This window comes from Amphibalanus amphitrite, unplaced genomic scaffold (genome assembly GCF_019059575.1).
Source record: "Amphibalanus amphitrite isolate SeventyFive unplaced genomic scaffold, NRLGWU_Aamphi_draft 000666F_arrow, whole genome shotgun sequence".
In the NCBI taxonomy this organism is placed as follows: Eukaryota; Metazoa; Arthropoda; class Thecostraca; order Balanomorpha; family Balanidae; genus Amphibalanus; species Amphibalanus amphitrite.
This window is the reverse complement of record NW_024882160.1, coordinates 91,119-112,256: the sequence shown is the minus strand read 5'-3', so window position 1 is coordinate 112,256 and position 21,138 is coordinate 91,119. Positions and strand designations below refer to the sequence as shown.

General features: G+C 48.5%; 1 protein-coding gene across 1 annotated transcript in view; it reads left to right on the top strand.

Annotated features, from left to right (window-relative positions):
- LOC122364275 (hybrid signal transduction histidine kinase B-like) overlaps window positions 1-21,138 on the top strand; it is a 59,179-nt gene that overhangs the window by 1,152 nt on the left and 36,889 nt on the right. The gene's annotated exons all lie outside the window — the stretch shown is intronic.

Below are 21,138 nucleotides of genomic sequence, written 5' to 3'. Positions count from 1 at the left end.
ATCGCCAGAACCCCTACAGCTTATTGTAGCTCCGGCTCAATAGATTGAGCCCGACTTGTGGTCGCTGAATTGTTCGGCTAGGAGGTTCTGCAGACCGGCGCGATCACTCGTCCGTTCCCCGCAGCTGCTGCCTGACCCGAGATTACTTTATTAATACCGACCACGGTCCGCTATGAACTGTGACACGTGTCTTGCACAATGCACATTATTGTCGCCGCGGCTGAGAAATCGAGCCATCTTACGAGGAGAACGACACTTATAAGCGCGGTGGCATATGAGGATGGTGACATCCGAGCATAGGCGGCGGAACGGGGAGGGCACCGGGCACCGTGCCCCCTTTGATTTTGGCATTTTAACATTAGCCCTATGGGCGTTGCATGGAAAGAATGGGACCAAAAGTCGGCAGTGCCCCCCCCCCCCCTTAAAGGTAGTGTGCCAGCTTTCTTGGACCGTATGGAGTTAATGGCCCAGATAAGGAGAACCGGATTTTTAGAACTTATCCATACCTTCAAAACTCATGGAAACGTCTTAAATTCTTCAAATTTTGAGTACCCCAGTGCGAAATTCGCCCCGACGGGTTGTCGGTCGTACCCCAACCACATTTCACACCACTATGAACAATAAATGCACACACTGAAATCGCTATTACCGATAGGCTCATCCATAGACCTCTGTATACATGGACTGGACACAGAAAATCCGGCCATGACCACAACGGCCCTAAAAGTAAATGCTTATAACTCGAGAGTCAGTTCACCTACGACATCCATTTTTTCACCGCCGCATAGCCCCATTCATTGAAAATGATGGGGATCATCCGCCGAACCGATGCGGTGTAACGGGGGAGCACCAGCACGTGGCGCGTGAGAGATGTTTGTGAAAATGGCGTGACAGTATCTCGGGAACGGCTTGACCGAATGAGTCCAGATTTGGCACCCAGCTAGGTATAACACACCTGCCAATAACACATGTCCCAATTTTGAGGTGCCGATGCACGTGCGCACGTGCACACCCCTTTTTTGTATCTCAGAAACTACTCGTCCGATTTCGCTCAAATATTGTATACAGGCAACAGCCTAACAACCATTGCTGGCTCACACCTCAAGCAAGGGGTGCGACTGCACGTGCGCACGTGCACACCCCTTGTTCATATCTTGGAAACTAGCAGCCCGATTTAGCTGAAACTTTGCATATACCCAAGTGTCTTATAACCATTGCTGGTGTTTGTCTCAATGTTGAGGTGCCGCTGCACGTGCGCACGTGCGCACCCTTCCATTATATCTCGGAAATAAACAGTCCCATTTCGTTGAAACTTTGAATACAACCATGGTCCCCACAACTACCGCTTATTCACACCTGAATAGTTGATATCATAACTAAAAATAACAACAAACGACTTAAAACTGTTGATCGTGTAATCCAACAGATTACGATCGTTGTAGTTGTATGCGGATAAATATCCGGTAGTTGGTGAGCATTTGAGCTAATTTCCTATGCTGTTGTATTCTAGGATACTTGTTCTCAAAAACAGTATAACGTTAAATCGGTTTTATTGCTCTGAAAGGGGATAAAAGTGCAACGCTCATGACGGACCGTCTTAAATAAATTCGTCTTAATGACGGCGACGGAAAAGAGCACGTGACTTTCTGTAAAGTATCATTAGCATTATTCCCAGACCTACGTGTTTTGTCATAAAATAGGCATAAAGCAAGGCATAAAGTTGGAATTGTATATTTAAGTTTCGCTTTTAAGTGTTTCATATTGAGGACTTATCAAGTTTCGGTTGAATAATTGGTGTCGGTGTGCATACAAACTGATACGTTATTAAATGTCACAAGTAGAAGGTTATTTGTTGAACAATTGTTCGTTTTTTAGCTGCATTTTGGAGATGACCATTTACCTACAAGAGCCCACAGGAAGAGCAAGCAAACGTTCCTGATTGACGCATCGTTACATCTATACACTGTGGTTCCATCCACCCTTAGCCAGATCCTTCCAAGCGTGAGTAATGCTTTATAACTTGCTTCATTGTTATTTGTCTTTGCTGCTTTTTCTATGTTTTCTCGCCAAAGTCGGTATTCAATAAACCAGATTAGTTACTGCACTGCCTGCCATGGTTGGAAGGCATGCTCGCAGACAATATAATTAATGTCATCGAATTCGAATCAATCTATTTGTGAGTGTCATTGATCAAACTGTAAAATAGCAATCTTGACGCATTTACATTCATTATTACTTTTAAGTCGTTTGCCTCTCAATGCAGATGTGCTTGTAGGACGTAGGTTAATATCAAGTATCACTGTGTAAAGGCAGTTTTGCAATACATAAATCTATCCGAAACCTCAATTTTACAAACACATTTACTTGTTCTTGTCATGCTATCGTAATGACTTTGTGGATCATGCTTGGCGAGGGCCGCTTGTTCTTAAAAGTAAAAGATTACCGCCAAGCACACATTATCCTATAAAGTGTGACCGACATACTTTTTTCTCTATTTCTTTCAGTGACGCCACTCACAGAGATAGTCAACGAGCCGCCAACGAACAATGCCCCCAGGATAGCACATCATCGAAATGCCAACTCCAGGAGCAGCAGCAGTCGCCGACATAATGTAGGAGGGAAAATTGATCAGCAGTGTTCGGTGCTTGCTGAAGCGTACAGTGACCTCATTAAGCACTATTTGGCACAGTGAGGCTGATACAGCCTTTGCTCCCGGGTGTAGCCCACGATGCAGGTCCACAGGCTGACCTGATGTGGATAATCATTGCCTACAGCGTCGTTCATCGGGATGCGTGGACGGAACACTGGAGCACGCAGCCGCTGTCCTAACGATCCCGCTCTCCGCCATCTGGCTGCTCCAGCGGTAGCTACGTGCGACTGTCAGCTGACCGCTGCATAGCCCCGCACAGGCCGTAGTAGCAGGGATCGAGCCGGCTCCGGTCGCCGCCCAGCAAACTATTCTGCCGGCCAAGGTCCTCACCGAGTTGTACGGCGCACGCTCTCTAAAAGAGTGGCCCATTTAGGACATGATAGAAAAGGAGCGACAAGATCGGCCGCAGTGTCCGGTAGGCCGGCGAGGCCGAGTCGCTCCGCCGATCGAGTAACTGCTGACGCCTTTGAATCGAGGCAGCTCATGGCTGGAGGCGCTGCGGCCCAAGTGTAGCGCCTGACGGCTGACGGCAGCACAATACAGCTGCAATGGGCCCCAGCCCACTGTGGACTCGCCGACAACGAGAGGGCGGACGCCCTGGCCAAGGAAGCGGCCGGGCTGTCCCAGCAGATGACCCCGGTTGACGTCCGCACCCTCACGCAGGTCGTTGCGCGGTCCACCAAGAAGAGGTGGCAGGCGGACTGGCCAGCTGGCTGGTATCGCACCGTCATGGGGGACCACGACCCACGACATCCAATGCGGCCTTGGCCACCGGCTACATGGCCCACAAGGGTCGTGTATCGGCTAAACGCTACCGCGTGTACTTTTCTGTCATCATTTTGACGAACACCCAGACCGCACAAGGGACACTGCATGATGATCCAGTTTAGCAACCAAGAGCTCAGTAGCCGTCAGCGCCATATGAATGGAATGCCATCCCGCTCCATCCTTCTTCCCATTTTCATCCTACCGCCATCGGTGGTGGAAGACTATGACATGCACCAGCACTTATCCGCGGACATCCAACAGCTCTGTGTAAGCCATTACATTGTTGGGCATAGCCACTGTTGGGCTCTTGCTATTATTATTACAGCGGATTTCAAGGAACCTTTTCGAGAAGTGCAATAAGTGCTCGACCATTGGCGGGTCGGTGAGCCGTGTGACGCGGGAAAGCATATACTCTCTAGCACATCTTTTTTCGAGTGCCCTGTCTTCATGGTGACTGATTGGGGAAAAACGGCACCTCTTCCACCCGAACAAGTACCCAACAGCTCTTCCCGGGATTGGGCGGTTCAACAGTGAGCCAGTTTTCTCGAAAAAAAAATCGCACAGCTAATTGATAAAGCGTCCGCGAGTGAATCCTGTATTGTTGTTAGCTCTGTTGTTTGCCTTGCTGTTTGTCATGTGAAAATGCTACATCGTGCAGCTAACCGATGAGTGGGTACCTACTGGTTGATGAGCTGGATTTTTTTTCGGTGCTGAAGAACTATCAGCTATGTATACCTAAGTGTGCTCAGTCTGATCTGCAATACATATATTTTACAATGCATGTGCTTTTACTGCCAATTAACTTCATCGTTATAGAGAAGTTCAGTCCCGTTCGAAAGCAAATTTCTAGGATACCAAGTGTATAAGTCGCTAGTGGTTAAGCTATGGAGTACATTGCTGCGTAAAAGATCTCAGCAGAACGGAACTGCTAGTTTCCGAGCTACCAATTAGGGTTGCGCGCGTGGCGCGTGCGCACGTGCAGCGGCACTTCGAGCTTGTGACGAGAATCAGAAACAGTTAGCTTTGCTCTTGGGGAGGCATAGACAAAATTCCAGCTTAATCGGACGGATACTTTCCAAGATATAAGCAAGGGGTGTGTACGTGCGCACGTGCAGCCGCACCTGATAATGCAGAAGTTCAGTCCAGTTGGGAAATAAGTTTCTAAGATCCGCAAATGTATAAGTCGCCAGTGGTTATGGAGTACATTGCTGCGTAGAAGATCTCAGCAAAACAAAACGGAACCGCTAGTTTCCGAGCCACGAATTGGGGTGCGCGCGTGGCGCGTGCGCACGTGCAGCGGCAATTCAAGCTTGCGATGAGTATCAGGAACGTTTAGCTTGGCTCTTAGGGAGGCAGATACAAAGTTTCAGCTAAATCGGGCTGCTAGTTTCCAAGATATGAACAAGGGGTGTGCACGTGCGCACGTGCAGTCGCACCCCTTGCTTGAGGTGTGAACCAGCAATGGTTGTTAGGCTGTTGCCGTATACAAAATTTGAGCGAAATCGGACGAGTAGTTTCTGAGATACAAAAAAGGGGTGTGCACGTGCGCACGTGCATCGCCACCTCAAAATTGGGACATGCGTTATTGGCAGGTGTGTAATACCTAGCTGTGTGCCAAATCTGGACTCATTCGGTCAAGCCGTTCCCGAGATACTGTCACGCCATTTTCACAAACATCTCTGATCTCTCACGCGCCACGTGCTGGTGCTCCCCCGTTACACCGCATCGGTTCGGCGGATGATCCCCATCATTTTCAATGAATGGGGCTATGCGGCGGTGAAAAAATGGATGTCGTAGGTGAACTGACTCTCGAGTTATAAGCATTTACTTTTAGGGCCGTTGTGGTCATGGCCGGATTTTCTGTGTCCAGTCCATGTATACAGAGGTCTATGGCTCATCCAATCAAGTTTCGATAAACCCGTTCATCATCATCTCCTGCGGTTTCGAACACGCCTGTTAGGTGGCTTCTGATGCTCGTCGAGGTCGGAATTTCCAAATACGCGTGGTGCGTCGGGCCGCGCGCTCTGACTTCGGCCAAGAAAAATGCGTCAGCTGATCATTGTCATTTCTGCCACTTGCGTGTGGTGTAATGGGGTCATAACTTAAGAGACGGCTGTTTCATATCAATTATTTTACATAAAATCATATTTCAAACCACAAATTAATGTTCGACAGCCAAATTTAAGAAACAATACCAATACAGGCTTACAGTTTAAGGCTCGACATTGTGTTGTCTACGATTAGACAGCTGATAACTCATTCCCGTACGTCGTATGGTCGTAACACTATAATGACCTTTGCTTATTGTCACAAGTGCGCCGCATTCGCGATTGTTGCCCGACGCCTGTTTGCAGGTGAGCCCACTACAGTTGTTATACATATCTAAAAACCGAAAAACTTTTAGGCGAAAAAGGCACTATTCCAGGCCCATTTTTGATTTTTTTTGCGATATTAAGTAAAAACAGAAGCTTCTTATCCTAGGAAAAATAAAATGGGAAATCTTTCAAAGGTGGCACACTACCTTTAATTGAAGGTGTTCCGCCGTTACTGCATCCGAGGGACTCAGTCATTAATGCTTTCATGTATGTACCTATACGACAAAGAAGGGACAAAAGTAAACACAACAAACGCCATGGGAATTTAAGTAACGAATGCAGCTGCAATGGCCGCCGGATTGTATTTTTAGACCGCACCGTCAGTGTCCATTATCGGTGAGTTCGACCTCGGCAACCATTCGGATTCCGGCGGGCGGTCAGCGTGCTCCTCGACCTGTCTCCGGGCGACAGGCCCATCATCTGCCGGAGACGGTGCGTGCCACCCACCGCCGCCGGTCGATGCCGCCACATAAACAGGGCAGCCCCTCACAGCCGCGCTGACAGGGGCCGTCGTCAGGCAGGTATATCGGCCGGCCCGGCCCCGGCGGCCGGCGCAGCCCGTCCCGCCGGCCTCCCTCCCGCAGCCGCGGCGCTAATTGAAGCCATCAGTCAGCTCTGCGCACGGCTTGCCGGCCTGGCGGCGGCAGCCGGCGCGCCTCTCACGACCGGCGGCGAACGCTCGATGGTCGGCTCCCGCCGCGGCTCGTTCATTTGTACCTGACAACGCCAGGCCATCCGATCGACCGGCGAACGGCCGGCGCGGTGTCACAGAACGACTTGCTGCCGCCGCGTCACGACTTACTGCTGCCGCGTCACGGCTGCCATGACGGCCGTGACGCGCTGCCGTGACGGTTGTGACGCCCAGTGACGGTGGGTGGTGACTGGTGACGGCTGTCGGGACGGCAGACGGCGTCAGCCGGAGATTGGTGGGCCGGGAGCCGGGATATATTTGTTTGCCGGCCTTGATGGATTATGGTGGGAAAGTACTGGGGTGCAAGTTAATTAAGCTGGTAAAGAGACAGAGACAGAGCACCTCTTAGGGCCCCTTAATAAAGGCATGCGATTAGTGGATTGCAATGGCTGAAAGTTATTTAATTAGCCTCTGAAGTCTGCGGGTTGATTTTCCCCAATGCTAAGGGGATTATCACAGCTAAAATTTTGAACGTCATTGAATAATGGCGTCAGTCACCAAAGGCGCTGCAACCATGGGTGATGTATTAGTGCCCCTGCGGTGGATCCTCTCCATGTGACCGCATTGTGGCACATAAACTGCAGCTGCTCCAGCCTGACGGCGACTACTTCCGGTGACATATGGTGTGCTCTTTACAGCGACTATCTGACCTTCAGCATCCATTGTTTGTCGCTGCCGGTGCTCGGAATTCTGGAGTTGACGTTGCACTCTGTCTCACTCGAGCGACTCGGCGCGAAAATGAATGGCTGCTATAGCATAGTAAAACAGGGAGGTGAAGCTTATGGGCTTTATAACTCCCACCGCTTAATCTCTACCTAGTTTAGTAGCGGGCTTATTGCCCTAACCCCGGCAATCCGGCATGTGTTCACTGTTGTGCTGGAAGACAAGGGATTACGATTGATGTCGAACACTGTCTCGACTCTCGACTCTCGCGTCTCAAGAGAGCAGGAAATGGTCAACTTTAGCGTACCTGCGAAACGGATATTCGAAGGCATATTTAACGGTTACGATTATATTTTTTCTACAATGATCATTTCGTGTTGCATCTGCTTATAAGAGCGCATTTGAGTTGGTATAATGCTACTTCGTTTCCGACACTTACTAGGGAGATATAAACTTTTTGGGAAGACTTGAGATAGATGTGGCAGTTGCCGAAACTATTTTAATTTCGCTTGGTCAACACTTTGTTTTTGCGACTGCCTTTCACGGTATGAGATGTTTGGTGAACTTTTGGAATTCCCTCTCTGTTTTCTACATTTAGGCACGTCTATACCGTCAGCCGAATGTTGAGGCTGGATGGACCGGGCGTACCCTATCAATATAGGGACGGGGTATACCTAACAGGATTAAACATATCAAACAAACTGCTTTCATTATTGCCGACTGTTTCCACCTGGAAAATCCGCCAGTCCGGTTTGATCTGTTTGATAAGGAGGCTGCAGCTTTCCGATCATTGCGACGCCAAGCTCCTTATGAAAGTAAACAAAACACCCCGTGGCAGGCCTGTCTGGGTGCTTCCCCACTCCCACCCTACCCTGTCCCTGTCGTGTGCAGCGAGGGCCGAAGGTCCCGTCCCGCTTCAGTTCCAGAGGGCCGAGGGCGCCGCGGGCCAATCACACAGGACACGGCTGGCCCGATTGGGGCACGCCCCTCTACACAGTGGCGGTGCCGCCCCTGCGATGACCGGTCTGTGTGTCCGCTGATTGTCCGCGGCAGCTCGGCACACGGACACCGACGGACACGGCCCAATTATGGACACAGGCCGGCCGGCCATGATGTGGTTAGCGCGCTCGCACGCCCCGCTGATTCCGCCCACGGAACACAGCAATAAAAAACAAGTTGTCACCCGGAGCACGCCGACAGCAGCAACCTGGTTTGATGTTGTAATGCGGGACAACGGCCCTCGGCCCCACTCTCAGCTAAGGAGGCGTTTGCTGCCCTAGTCATGAGAGCGGACAAATGAACGCCCGAATGGATTACCGCACCATTACTGGCCTGTGTGGGAGGTGCTTAGGCCGGCATTACAATGAGAACGCTCCGACAGACCGCAGCATTGTTCGTCGCTGACGTGCCTTCGTTTAGCTAATCTGTATCGCAAACCAATTTATATACTTTAAGAAATGATGTTTATGTTTTGGACAAATTTTAAGGGAATCTAAGGAAAAAACAATGAAAATTAGCGAGCAGGGTTAAAATATTATAAATGCGCAATGTTGAGCCTGGCTTAACAACAACAATGCGGTAGTATGAAAAAAATAGACCGGTGGCTCTGCGCGGCACTGGGCTGAACTATCGTGTTGGCGGTGACAAAGGCCTCTTCTATCATGTGTGACAGTTTTGGCATGGCCGTTGTGTGTTTGTGGTATATGGTGCGGCCGCTCCATCAGAGGCGATATGTCGCGGCCCGCTGACTATGCAGCGCGCCACGCGGTGGCGACGTTCCAGAGGCCATCAGCGGAGGGGAGAATGTTGGAGACACAGACGGGACGGAGGACTGGATAAACGGGACGGAGGACGGGACGGAGGATGGGAGGAAGGACATGGGAACATTATTGGGAGCATGGAATAACACGAAGTTGCAATGAAAAATTTAAATTTTCAGAGCTAACAAATTGGTCGTTAGTCGTAGTCCTTTCGTGAATGAATGTTGATATACCTAACACTATGACATAAATCGCTTTTTACAATAATCGCTTTTTGTTCCCTGAGCCTTGGTGCTTCATCCATAGCTTGTTTATTCTTGTATTTAATTGTTTCGTTCATTTAATTTCCTCATTAGCTTTGATGAATTATTGTCACCATACGCATCTACGAGTCAGGTAATAAACAAGACGGTAATAACATTAGAGACACGTGCTCCATGCCGAGCGCTGTCGGCTACCTTTTCATCCTTGTCCCAAAAGGTCCCGCGTGGGTGCCGCATTTACCTGGCGCCATTTGCTCGAATACCTAGTACCTACCAATACGGTTTTATATAGCTGCCACCGCTGCATTAGGGACTATGAACAGAGCTTGAGTGCCGACGGCCGGGGCGCTCCAATGTCCAGCTTTCTCACGGAAATTGTGGGGCTGAATTCGTGACTGGGGCCACATGGCCAATGAGAGGCTGACGGTCTTGTAGATGTCAGCTGGCAACAGATGAAATAGGTAGGATGAACGATATAAAGGATCCAGCTGGGATTACATATAAATTGAATTGTTTGAGCTCATTACCCGGTTGTAAGTTGTGTAGTTGTGTTTTGTTCAGATAAAACATGCAGCAAGCAGCGTGCCTATAGGTTTCGAAGAACCATGAAAAATATGTCGGAAGAATTTCAAATCATGCCGTTCAATTGGAAAAGATTCAATCTGAAATCGGACTAATCACATGGAACTTTGTCCAGTCTCTGCTTTCGACCGAGCGTTCCATATTTCCCGCTCACAAGTTTGGCGTTCATTTCCGAACCACTCTGCAGAAATCGTCGTAAGGAGCCGCGCTGCTCGAGTCCGAGTCGCAACTCTGGCTAACTATAGGAAAGCCGGCGCGGCTTTCTACTGAGAGCGAGGGTTACCGTACTCTGAGCATTGGGCCGGTGGAGGACGGGCTATCGCTCGTATAATAAGGCCCAAGAGGGCACTGGGTCCGTTGGAGAAGCGTATCTTAAGGTGCATTTTGAGTTGAGGAGACTCAAAGCGGCGCCATTACCGGTGAGACCGCCAAAGAAGACACGATATCAACGAAGTCAGAGATGATAGAATGCTTGGACAGATAAATCTGAAATCGTCGGTGGACGGATACGATTGAAGAATACTGCCGGATGACATTCTGCTATTGGGAACCGGGTCTGGGGGGAATATAGGTGGTTTTAGAGAAATTGAGCTAGACGACAGTCAAGGGACTCACCGGCAAAAAGTGCAACGCCCTGTGCGTGTGCACTCGTTCTGGCTGGACCAGGACGCCACCAACAAGAATCTTAACAATAAAAACCTCAAGATTACCGTCGCCACCTCACCGCATACGGAGAACAAGGAAATAAGACTTTCAACACGGCCGATATCGCCCCCGCCGGCAGGCCGACGCACACAACGGACGCACACAACAGACGATGGCCAATGCCCACTCCCTCTATCACCGGTAACGGGGACTGTGAGTTGTGACTACAGGGTAACCCATCGCCCCCAACCCTCTGCCGAAGGGCTGATAACAGCGCTTTGTCTTCTGGCGGCCGTTTCGGCGCCATACGGTGGCCGATCCTGATGGCTCCGCAATGAGAAACCAATGCAGATGGGAGCCGACGACGGTACTCGGCAATGCGCATAAATGCACTGCATTAGGGCCGGATGGTCAGCGTCAGCGGCTCGTGCTGTCAGCCTATTGATACAGATAGATGTATCAATCAGAGCGAGATGTCGTCGACGCTCGGTAATCATGTTTGCGGGCCAGACTGGCCGCACGGTGACACCGGGACAAGATCAACGACAGACTGCTGCCGCCGCGCCCCGTCCTCCCCTTCTGAGCGAGCCCCACTCTGGTCGGTCGGGAGGGGAGGGGGCCTCTGGCTGCGGCTGCCGCGCCCCGATCCCTTCTGAACGAACCCCGCTTTGGAGCCAGTGGGGGAGGGGTTTCCCTGTGCCTTCGCCCACGCCTTCTTTAGCGATCAGCTCGCGTCTCCTCTAGCGCCGGGCAGTTGGGTGAGGAATGAGGATGCATGACGGCATGACAAACTGAATTAGTGTCCTCCTCATGGAAATGAAGACGTGCAATCACGATCAGCTTACGATGTGTTCGGCATTCTATTTAATCATGGCAGAGCGAACTGGTATGTGTATGTGTAATGAAGTCTAACGCGCGCCAATAACGTTGGTAAGCAAACAATGTTGTCTGCACTCTGAACTTTCTTTCACCGATGGTTGAGAAGGCCTCCAAGGCTAAGGAAGTTTCGTCGGCATGGGTTGGCTAAGATATTATTTGATGAGTTACCTATTTAATACCTATCCTTCTGAGACAATTATAAGGCTTCACTTTTTTCATTAGCAGTAAAAAAGACAAATCTAGCGCATTTTATCCTAAGCTTTCCGGCTTTTTACCGTATAATCTGAGCCAAATTGATGTTTGTCAGCAATCAAGGAATTGCCCTGATGGTTGTTCGACTGAACCAATGCGTCGATCATGTTTGGTCTCCGTGCGAGTTCGGTTCGTTCCCACTCTCGATCGGTCGTCAGTTCATCGCCTGAGGGAAGGTCGTGACCCCGACACGGTCCGACTTGAACGGTACCATGGGAAGCCATCAATCTTCCAGTGAGCGAGCTGGACAAGCAAAGCCATGCCTACATCATGGATTAGGGAAGTGGCAGATGAAAATATATTTTCATGTCAATGCTCATGTTTTATCTCTAGCACATGGGCGACGAAACAGCAATGAATTACATTTAACCGTGCCTACAAGTTACAAATGTGTGGGAATAGAAGTTGTGATCCATGCAATATGGCACAAGTCAGCTGTTCAGCTACCCGTTTCCGCATGCCTACTTATCTGTTATGCCTTCAGCATGGATAAGAGGCATGAATGGAAGATATATGGAGCGGGCAATGAGCGGGCAACTCTCTCAAACGTTTCTGGCAATTAGCATTGAGAGTAAAATGTAGTTTTCCTGACAACAGAGGAAACCGTTGTCGCCAAATATATTTCCGTTCACCAACTACCGGGTGAGTTCATCGGGGTCGCTCTGTTCGGGTGCCGAGTTCCGGCAGAGTTCGTTTGTTGCTCAGATCCGGTGTTGCCGGTTTATAGGGCCCTGGCCAGTTCTGTGCCGGGTGACCTTCCAATCGGACGGGCTCCCCGGGGTGTCGTGTTGGCACGGTCAGTCTCCGAGGCGGCGCGACATCAGTCCGACAGTGCTCCCATCTCTGGCCGCCCGTCTGCCCGCCCGACCGGCTTCCTGGCACAAACATATGTCAACTTTGGCGGCGCCAAAGGAAACATAAATCACATAGATATAATAAGCATACATGTTATAGAAGAAACATGTATTATACGCCAAAGGAAACAGCTCTTGGTGCTCCTCAGATAGCGTGAAAAGCCGACGCGGAAAGTGAATGTGACCTGTGACCAGTTCCATTAGTATTGTGTGGCCTTTAAAAAGGCCTGTTGACAGGGTTCGAGTCGACTGAGCCAGATGCAGGCTTACTTCTTCTCGGTCTTCTTGCAAGAAAACCACTGATCCGAGCCGGCACTCCGTCAGTCAGATGTAGCCCTAAGGAACGCTTTTCGGTGCCGTATCTCGAACGCTTGCTGCTTCTTCTACCTGCGCCTTCACCCTGTCGCTGCTGCGCTTGCTGCCGGCGCACTGATGCGACCTTTTTCAGGGCGTATTTTAACATGTTAACTGGGTCGGCAATTGCCGACCCAGTCACGGAGAATGCCGACCCAGTGACAGCCGTTTGCCGACCCAGTTGCCGCCCCCTCTAGGATGCAGCACGCACATGCAGGCTAGGTGCCGTCATTCATAGTGAGGCTGCTGCCCTCCGAAATGATAATGCCGCCTCTTAAAGTGAAGCAGCGGTCTATAGAAAGTGATGATCCCACAACTCAATGTGACAGTGCCGCCCCTAAATCTGTTAGTAGTCCCACTCAATGTAATGTTGCCGCCCTTCTAAGCATCTGTGGAGCCCCTCAATGTGATGATACCGCCCCTCAAGAAGATGATGCCGCCCCTTTCAGTATCGGTGGCGCCCCTCAATGTGATGGTGCCGCCCTCAAAGTGCCGGTGGCGCCCCTGAATGTGATGGTGCTGCCCGCCAACGAGTCGATGGCGCCCCTCAAAATGATGCTGCCGCCCCTTAAAGTGTTGGCGCCGCCCCTTATAGTGTCAGTGACGCCCTTCGAAGTGTCGGAGGAACCCACCAATATAATGGTGCCGCCCCTCTAGATATCCACATAGCCCCTCATTGTGATGGAGCCGCCCCTCAAGCAGATGATGCCGCCCCTGAATGTGATGGTGCTGCCCACCAACGAGTTGGTGGCGCCCCTCAAAATGATGCTGCCGCCCCTTAAAGTGTTAGTGCCGCCCCTTATGGTGTCAGTGCCGCCCTTCGAAGTGTCTGAGGAACCCACCAATATAATGGTGCCGCCCCTCTAGGTATCCACATAGCCCCTCATTGTGATGGAGCTGCCCCTCAAGCAGATAATGCCGCCCCTCAAGAAGATGATGCCGCCCCTTTCAGTATCGGTGGCGCCCCTCAATGTGATGGTGCCTCCCTCAAAGTGCCAGTGGCGCCCCTAAATGTGATGGTGTCTCCTGTCAACGAGTCGGTGGCACCCCTCAAAATGATGCTGCCGCCCCTAAAAGTGCTGGTGCCGCCCCTTACAGTGTCAGTGGCGCCCTTCAAAGTTTTGGAGGAACTCATCAATACAATGTTGCCGCCCTCTAACTTTCTGTAGCGCCCCTCCATATACATAATGGTGCCGCTTCTCAAACCATCCGAGACGCCCCTCAAAGTGATGGTGCCGCCCCTTACAGTGTCGGTGGTGTCTCCTCAAAAGTCAAGGTGCCGCCTCTCAAAGAAATGCTGGTGTCCCTCGAAGTGTCGGAGGCGCTCCTCAATGTCATGTTGCCGCCCCTCAAACCTTCCGTAACGCCCCTCCACGTCATGGTGCCGCCCCCCAATGTGCTCACGGCGCCCATATGTGATAGTAATGCCGGTCAAAGTGCTCCTGGCAGTGTCGGTGGCGCCCCTTATAGTGTCGGTGGCGCCCCGAACAGTATCGGTGGTGGCCCTCAAAGTGATGATGTCACCCTCAAACAAACGGTGGCGCCCTTCGAAGTATCGGAGTCCCTAAATAGCATACCTATTGCCGCCCATTAACCCGCGCCCCACTGGGGTCTGTGTATAACACGCCCTACTGGGGGGGGCTATTCATAGCCCCACCTCCTAACTCCGAAACCACTGGGCCGAGCGTCAAAATTCAAACGGCGTCTGATAGCCCCGGAAAAACTGTCGAGCAAAACCTAATTTCATTGACCTCGAGGTCACCGATGACGTCACAGGTCAGGTCAAAGTAAAAATTATTAGCACTTTGGCTTGTTCACATTTTGGGCTCTGGCCGCCGTCTAACAAGTCAGATCAGGCTCATTTTTGGTTTCCACACTCGTGAACAGATGCTCTAGATACCTTGAGGGTACCAAACTTGTACTTTGATTTTCAGGTCAGGGTCAGGTCATCACAGGTCACGAAAATATTATATCATGCGTCGGTCTCGTGACACATGTTTTATGGTCCATTTAGGCCATAGATTTCGAATTTGATGTCGTCTGTGTCATTCGAGGTCATTTTGAGTCGAATTTAGCTTAGGTCAGGTCACTTTCAGGTCAAAAAAGGTCAAATTTTGAAGTTGAAATTTTTCAACAAAAAGGTGTCTATTGGATGCAGTTTGAGCTCAGGAACACGATGGTGCCATTTATATTGGTGTACAATGCCAAATACGTACTGAAAAAATTGATTAAAAAAATTAATAATTGTGATTTTTTTGCAATAATGCGTATAACTTGGCCATTTTTGAAGATATTTTGCTAAAACTTGCTAGAGTTAGTCATAATCATGCGTTCTGTCACATATATTCCGTTTTTTTTCGAAAATTACAAAACTTTTTGAAAAAATATAAAAATACAAATTTTGAATATTATTATATAAAATTTTCGAAATTTTCAAAATTTTGAAAATTCGAGATAGCAGTTTGATAGCGCGGTCAATCCTGAGTCCTTTCATGCAAAGAACTTGGATCTAGCTTAAAAACTGAGCTCTTGGGAGCGATTGCCGTGGTTCAATGTTTTGCGTCGAAATCGGACGAACATGACGTCACTCTGACGTCATTTTCGGCCGACCTATGGTAGCTACGAATTTCAAATTTTGACACAAGGTGTCAAATTGATGCAGCCGAAGGTACTGAAAGTTTGGCGTCAATCTGTCAAGCGGTTTGGAAGTTATTGCAGAAAAACGGGAGGGGGGGGGGCTATAAATAGCCCCCCCAGTGGGCGCGGGTTAACGATCTGTAGCACCCCTCCATAAGATGGAGCCGCCCCTTAAAGTATCCATGGCGGTCCTTAAAGTTACAGTGCCGCCCCTTACAATGTGGGTGGCGTCCTCAAAATAAAAGTGATGTTGCCCCCCCCCCGAGTAATGTTGGCGTCTCTTTCTTCTTTAACCCGCGCCCCGCTGGGGGGGGCAGAATCTGCCCCCCCCCTCCCGTTTTTCGCCAATAACTTCTAAACGCGTTACGCCAGCGACGTCAAACTTTCAGTACCTTATCATACATCAATTTGACACGTTCCCTGAAAATTTGAGCGAAATCCGTCGGAAAATTTTTGAGAAATTGACGTTTTAGTGACGTCATGTTCGCCATTTTCGGCTAAAAAACGGCAAAATTTCAAACGCCGCTAACTTCTTCATTTTTAAAGGAATCAAGACGTAACAAAAAAGGTTATACGTGATTCTACTTTGTCTATCAAATGGCTATCTCGGTTTTTTGAAAATTTTGGATTTTGGCCAAAATTTTTTCCAAAAAACTGACTTTTTTGGGAAAATATTTATAAAATCCAAAATTTTGAGTTTGTCGAAAAAAACGGAATATATGTCAAAGAAGTGGTCTATGTGCACCTACATACCAATTTTTAGAAGAATCGGTTCAAAAATGTGGGAGTTATTCAAAATTTTATGACGTCACGACACACCAAATTTTTGAAAAATAATTTTTTTGGAAGTTCTAGGCCTCGTACGGAAATAAAAATAGCACCATTCGATTCGCTGTGAAAAACTGCATCGGATAGACACCTTTTTAGGCCTTAACAACCAACTTCAAAATTTGACCTCACTTGACCTGACCTTGACCTGACCTCGACCTGAAATTCATCCAGAAGTGGTCCATATCACTTATTGAGTGTGCCTATTGAATTCCATGAGTAAAATGACCCATAAAACATGTGTCGCACATGCCCTTTTCTATATTTTGTTTTTGGTGACCTGACCTGATCTGACCTGACCTTGACCTTGACCTTTGAATGACATTGTGTGCAACGAATATTGTCTTGGTAGTCTAAGAACACGTTTTGGGCAATCAGTCTCCGTCCATTCTTCGGCAACTACGGTGCAAGGCCGATACTGTAGAAACTTGCATTTTGTACCCTTGACCTGACCTTGACCTGACCTCTGACCTACTTAAGCAAAAAAATTTGGGCTCTTAAGATCCGCCTTGTTGAGAGCTTTCGATTGCCGTTTTCCCCGTCTTTCTACGACCATTGGTTCGGAAGTTAGACAGGGGGGGCAGAATCTGCCCCCCCCCCCCCCAGCAGGGCGCGTATGGCTGAATAGCCCAGCGGGGCGCGGGTTAAGTATCGGAGGCGCTCCTCATTGTCATTTTGCCCCACATCACTGCTCACATGGCGCCCTTCAATGTAATGGTGCCACCCCGCAACGCTCAAAGACATAATTGCGCTCCTCACAGTGTCGGTGGCCCTAAAAAAAAATTGGTGGCGCGCCTCAAAAATCAAAATGATGCTGTCGTCCCTTAGCATATCTGCAGCGCCCCCAAAAATGATAGTGCCTTCCCTTAACCGGCGCCGGGCTGAGTTTGTTTAAACCCCCCTCCCGACCCCTATAACTTGGCTACTTAGGCCACGTAGCGACACGCGGTAAGCGGTATTCGAAAGAGTGTCAAAAACTGCTTGGGTTAGTTGGTTAACCGTGCTTTGGTTAGGCCAAGTCAAATGTCAAATATCAGGTGACCAGAGGTCATCAAAGGTGAAATGTGGGTGAAATGTTGTCTGTTTCAACATTGATTGACAAACTGGCGCATAACTCGGGGAAGAATAGAACTACAGCACCGCGAAAAAGCGCATTCGATAGCTCTTCAACGTTCCTATGAAGTCCTCAGACTTGACCTAACATCAACGGCTTAACCTACAGAGCACAACTTGTTTAACCCGTGCCGGGCCGGGGAGGGTTGGAGGGTACAGTGGACCCCCTGCGCCCCTCTACTGAGCTGTTTTAATGAAGAACCTTTTTACTGTAATAATTATTGACTCACGAAAGTTATGACATTGTTTTTTTTTTTCAGTACTGTGCTCCTCTCGTCGAGATGCGTCGAATGAACTATAATTTGACATTCAAACGTCATTTGGGAAATTTGAGCTCAGGTCCAGGTCATGACCTGGCTGGTAAAGGTCATGTTGCATATCAGTCGATTTGTATCGTCAAACTGAAATCATCTATGTAAGGTGTTTTCATCGCTCAGGCATGTCGCATGTCTCTATCAGAAGTTATTGGAAAAACTGCTGGAGGCCTACCATGACCTGACATGACTTCAAGGACATAACGAGGGGTCGTGGGTGGCAATTTTCCGATTAAGTGTGTCATTTTTAATTGTTTTCTGATGTTTAAATTCGTTAACTTTGACATTTGTCTACCTATAAAAAGAGGCACATGCCCTGATTTTCTCCCATTTCCTTTTACCTAATGGAAGGGTCGCAAAATTGTCCTTACATTTGGTCAGAGACATCGCAATTTCGAGACTTACATTTAACCCTCGCCGGTTGATGCAACCTAAGGTTTATCGCGAATAACTCGCGTAAAAAGCGGCCGATCGCAACGAAACTTTCAGTACCCTCGAATTGATCAATTTTACACCTACCCTGCAAATTTTATGACCCTGACTTTAATGACCTTTCACCTGTGACCTCTTTTCCGTGACCATGTTTGGCCGAAATCAAGATTCGGCGTATGTCGGCTCGCATTAACCGCGCGTTTGCAAGCTTTTCGTGGTTTCAAACGTTCAAACATGTGATTTGATGTTGCTCCCATGCATTAGGGTGGGTGTCAAGGTCACCTGAAGGTCAGGTCAGGTCATTGACCTTTGGTGACCTCGGTTCACTTTTTCGAGTTTTACATGTTTTTAGGCTAGTTTTTGGAGCTGAATTCGAATTTAGCAACCATTTAAATATTTCCGAAGTAGTTTTAGTGCCTTCGTAACATGTTACGAAGCTGTCAGAGGCGGATGACAGGTACTACGAATACCCGGTACGACCCCTACCGGTTGACCTGACCTGACCTGACCTGACCTGACCCGACCTGGTCTAAACGCTTAACGACATCATCTGTGATCAAAACTAACACGATATTTGTGATCACCACCCCGGAAAACCTCTTAGCAGCCACAATTTACGACTTTCAAACAGGTCCCGATATTCCCGATTTTTGGGTCATTGACCTGACCTGGAAGGTCAACTGATGACCTAGGACCTTGAAATTGGGTATCATTGGCTTCCTCTCGTGACGGGCAACACGCTCGTTTTTTTTTTTCTGCGAAGCTCTAGCTCCATCAGGGGCCAAACGCGAGGGGGGGGGTCGTACCAACCAACCTTGTGCCGTCGAAGGACTCAAAATGGCCTGTGCCGGCGAGGGTTATATATACAGTTACACACTGTTTGTCTTATCAATCGCTGAAGTTATAAAGGGATCGTTCAGTCGGTATATCTATGGTGAGCATTTGCCTGTTCCGTGGCTCAGTTGGTAGAGCACCGGACTCCCCGCATTGTCTTCGCTTGCGTTTTGTCCGCCGGCCGAGCCGGAGAGAAAGTTACCGAGTGAAGGTCATTCAAATTTCAAAAACTCAATGACAATGTCACTGGGGTCACGAAAATGTTTGAGTAGGTAGGTATAACATTCATTAACCTGGGGGGGGGAGGGATGAACGTATCGTTGCAATACGCTGTTCATTACGCGAGTAACTAATAAATAAAAAATGTATGAGTTAATCCCTACTCCACACGCTCTCCCTCTCCATAAAAAGAGAGTTAATTGTGTTGCATTTTATTTATACCTATGCAGAAAAATAGAGGCGTCAAAGGATATGGCCGAATATCAGCGACCCTTGCTGTGTAAGCAATGGGGTATGACAAGTGGGGGTAATGGCCCCGTCCAGCGCCCATAAAGTGGGCTGGGCACACTCGTGCGACCTGCCGACCACTGTTCTAGATAGAGCCATAAAACGCCGTGAATATTTTAAGTTTGACGATACGAATCGACTGGTATGTAACATGTTTACCTCAGGTAAAATTTTAAAATTATTTTTTGTTAGGTCAAATTATAGTTCATTTATCGCATTATGATGAGAGAAATACTATATCCCGGAAAAATAAACGTAATACCGCTGAGCTTAGGTTGAATCTGAAATCATTACTTAGGAAGAGTTATAAAAGAACCGTCGAACGTGTCTTTTTTGGTCATTAAATATCAGTAGGTATGCCGCCCCCTCAGATACCAAGTGCCGCCCCTATGAGTGCAAAATGCCGCCCCTAATTGTGATTGCCGACCCAGTGAAAATCCCTTAAAATACGCCCTGACCTTTTTTGTCCTCCCGGCTCGCCGTGAGGCTATAGCCGGGAGAGGGGGAAAGTTACTAGCTGGCAATTGGCCAGGTCTTTCGTTTACGTTACGTTAAAAGCCGGCCAATTGTTCGTCAATTGAGCAGCAGATTCATAATCGCGAATATCAAACGGCGGCCGCACACTAGGCCATTCGGCGGGCGACATTCCGCAAAAACGCAATTCCGTGGCGACATTACGCTTTCGTGGACGCCGAATCAGCTGCCGAAACGACAAAATTATCAGCCGACCGCTGCCAGCTAGCTGTCCGCGGGTAGAGTGCGCATGCGCGCGAACAGCCGCGGAGTTGCGGAAAAGCTGGACCGGTTCAGCTTTTTCCGCGGCGACGCCGCGGACACCCGAAATTGTGGAACTTGAAACTCACCAACTATTGATGGAGCAGCCGAGAAATAGACTTCACTTGATAAAAAATCGTAGCGGCACTTCTTTCCCCATATTAAATGGTTTTTATACACTTCATTGGTTATTCCAATAATGGGTTACTGTGTGCCTCTCCACAATTGTCTTTAGGTTTCTTGCATTTGTCGACAAACACACTTGTTTACATTAAGCACGAGCTTTATTTTTTTGCAACTTCCTCCAGAAATTATGTCAAATTAATAGATATTCAAAACTTTATTTTGTACAGAAATATAGCATAATCGCATTAAATAAGCAAATATTGTATTTGCTTAAATGTATTTAGTTTGCATTCGTTTATATTTATCATAAAATGTTTCACATAAAGTTCCTGAAAATACTAAGTAGAAAATCGCACCGCCGAATGGTCCTGTAAACTGCTGAAAACAAGCGGAAAGCCGCTGTAGGAATGTCGCCCGCGACATTCCGCTTTTGCGGAATCTCGCCCGCCGAATGGCCCAGTGTGCGGCCGCCTTAAGAATGTCCTTCGCTCACCAACCTACCGCCAGGTGGCGTTTATGTAATTAAAACTAATGCACATACAATAGTGTCTTTGGATTATCTTCAAAGAGCTGGCTAATCGGCTATACACGTCGTTGCCACACACACAGAAATATTGAGCGATGTCAAGTTCAATATACTCGTAAATAGTTCAAATAGCTTCAAAGTTCTGCTCCACGTAGAAAAATATCTTTAGTTTAAGTATTTACGTGATAAACAAGCAAGGTATCCGTCGCACAACGCCATAATAAGTAAAGGCATCAAGAATAAGTTTGTTTTTATACGACGTTTATTGGTTAACTAACAAACATCGGCAGTTTTATTACACCACACAAGCA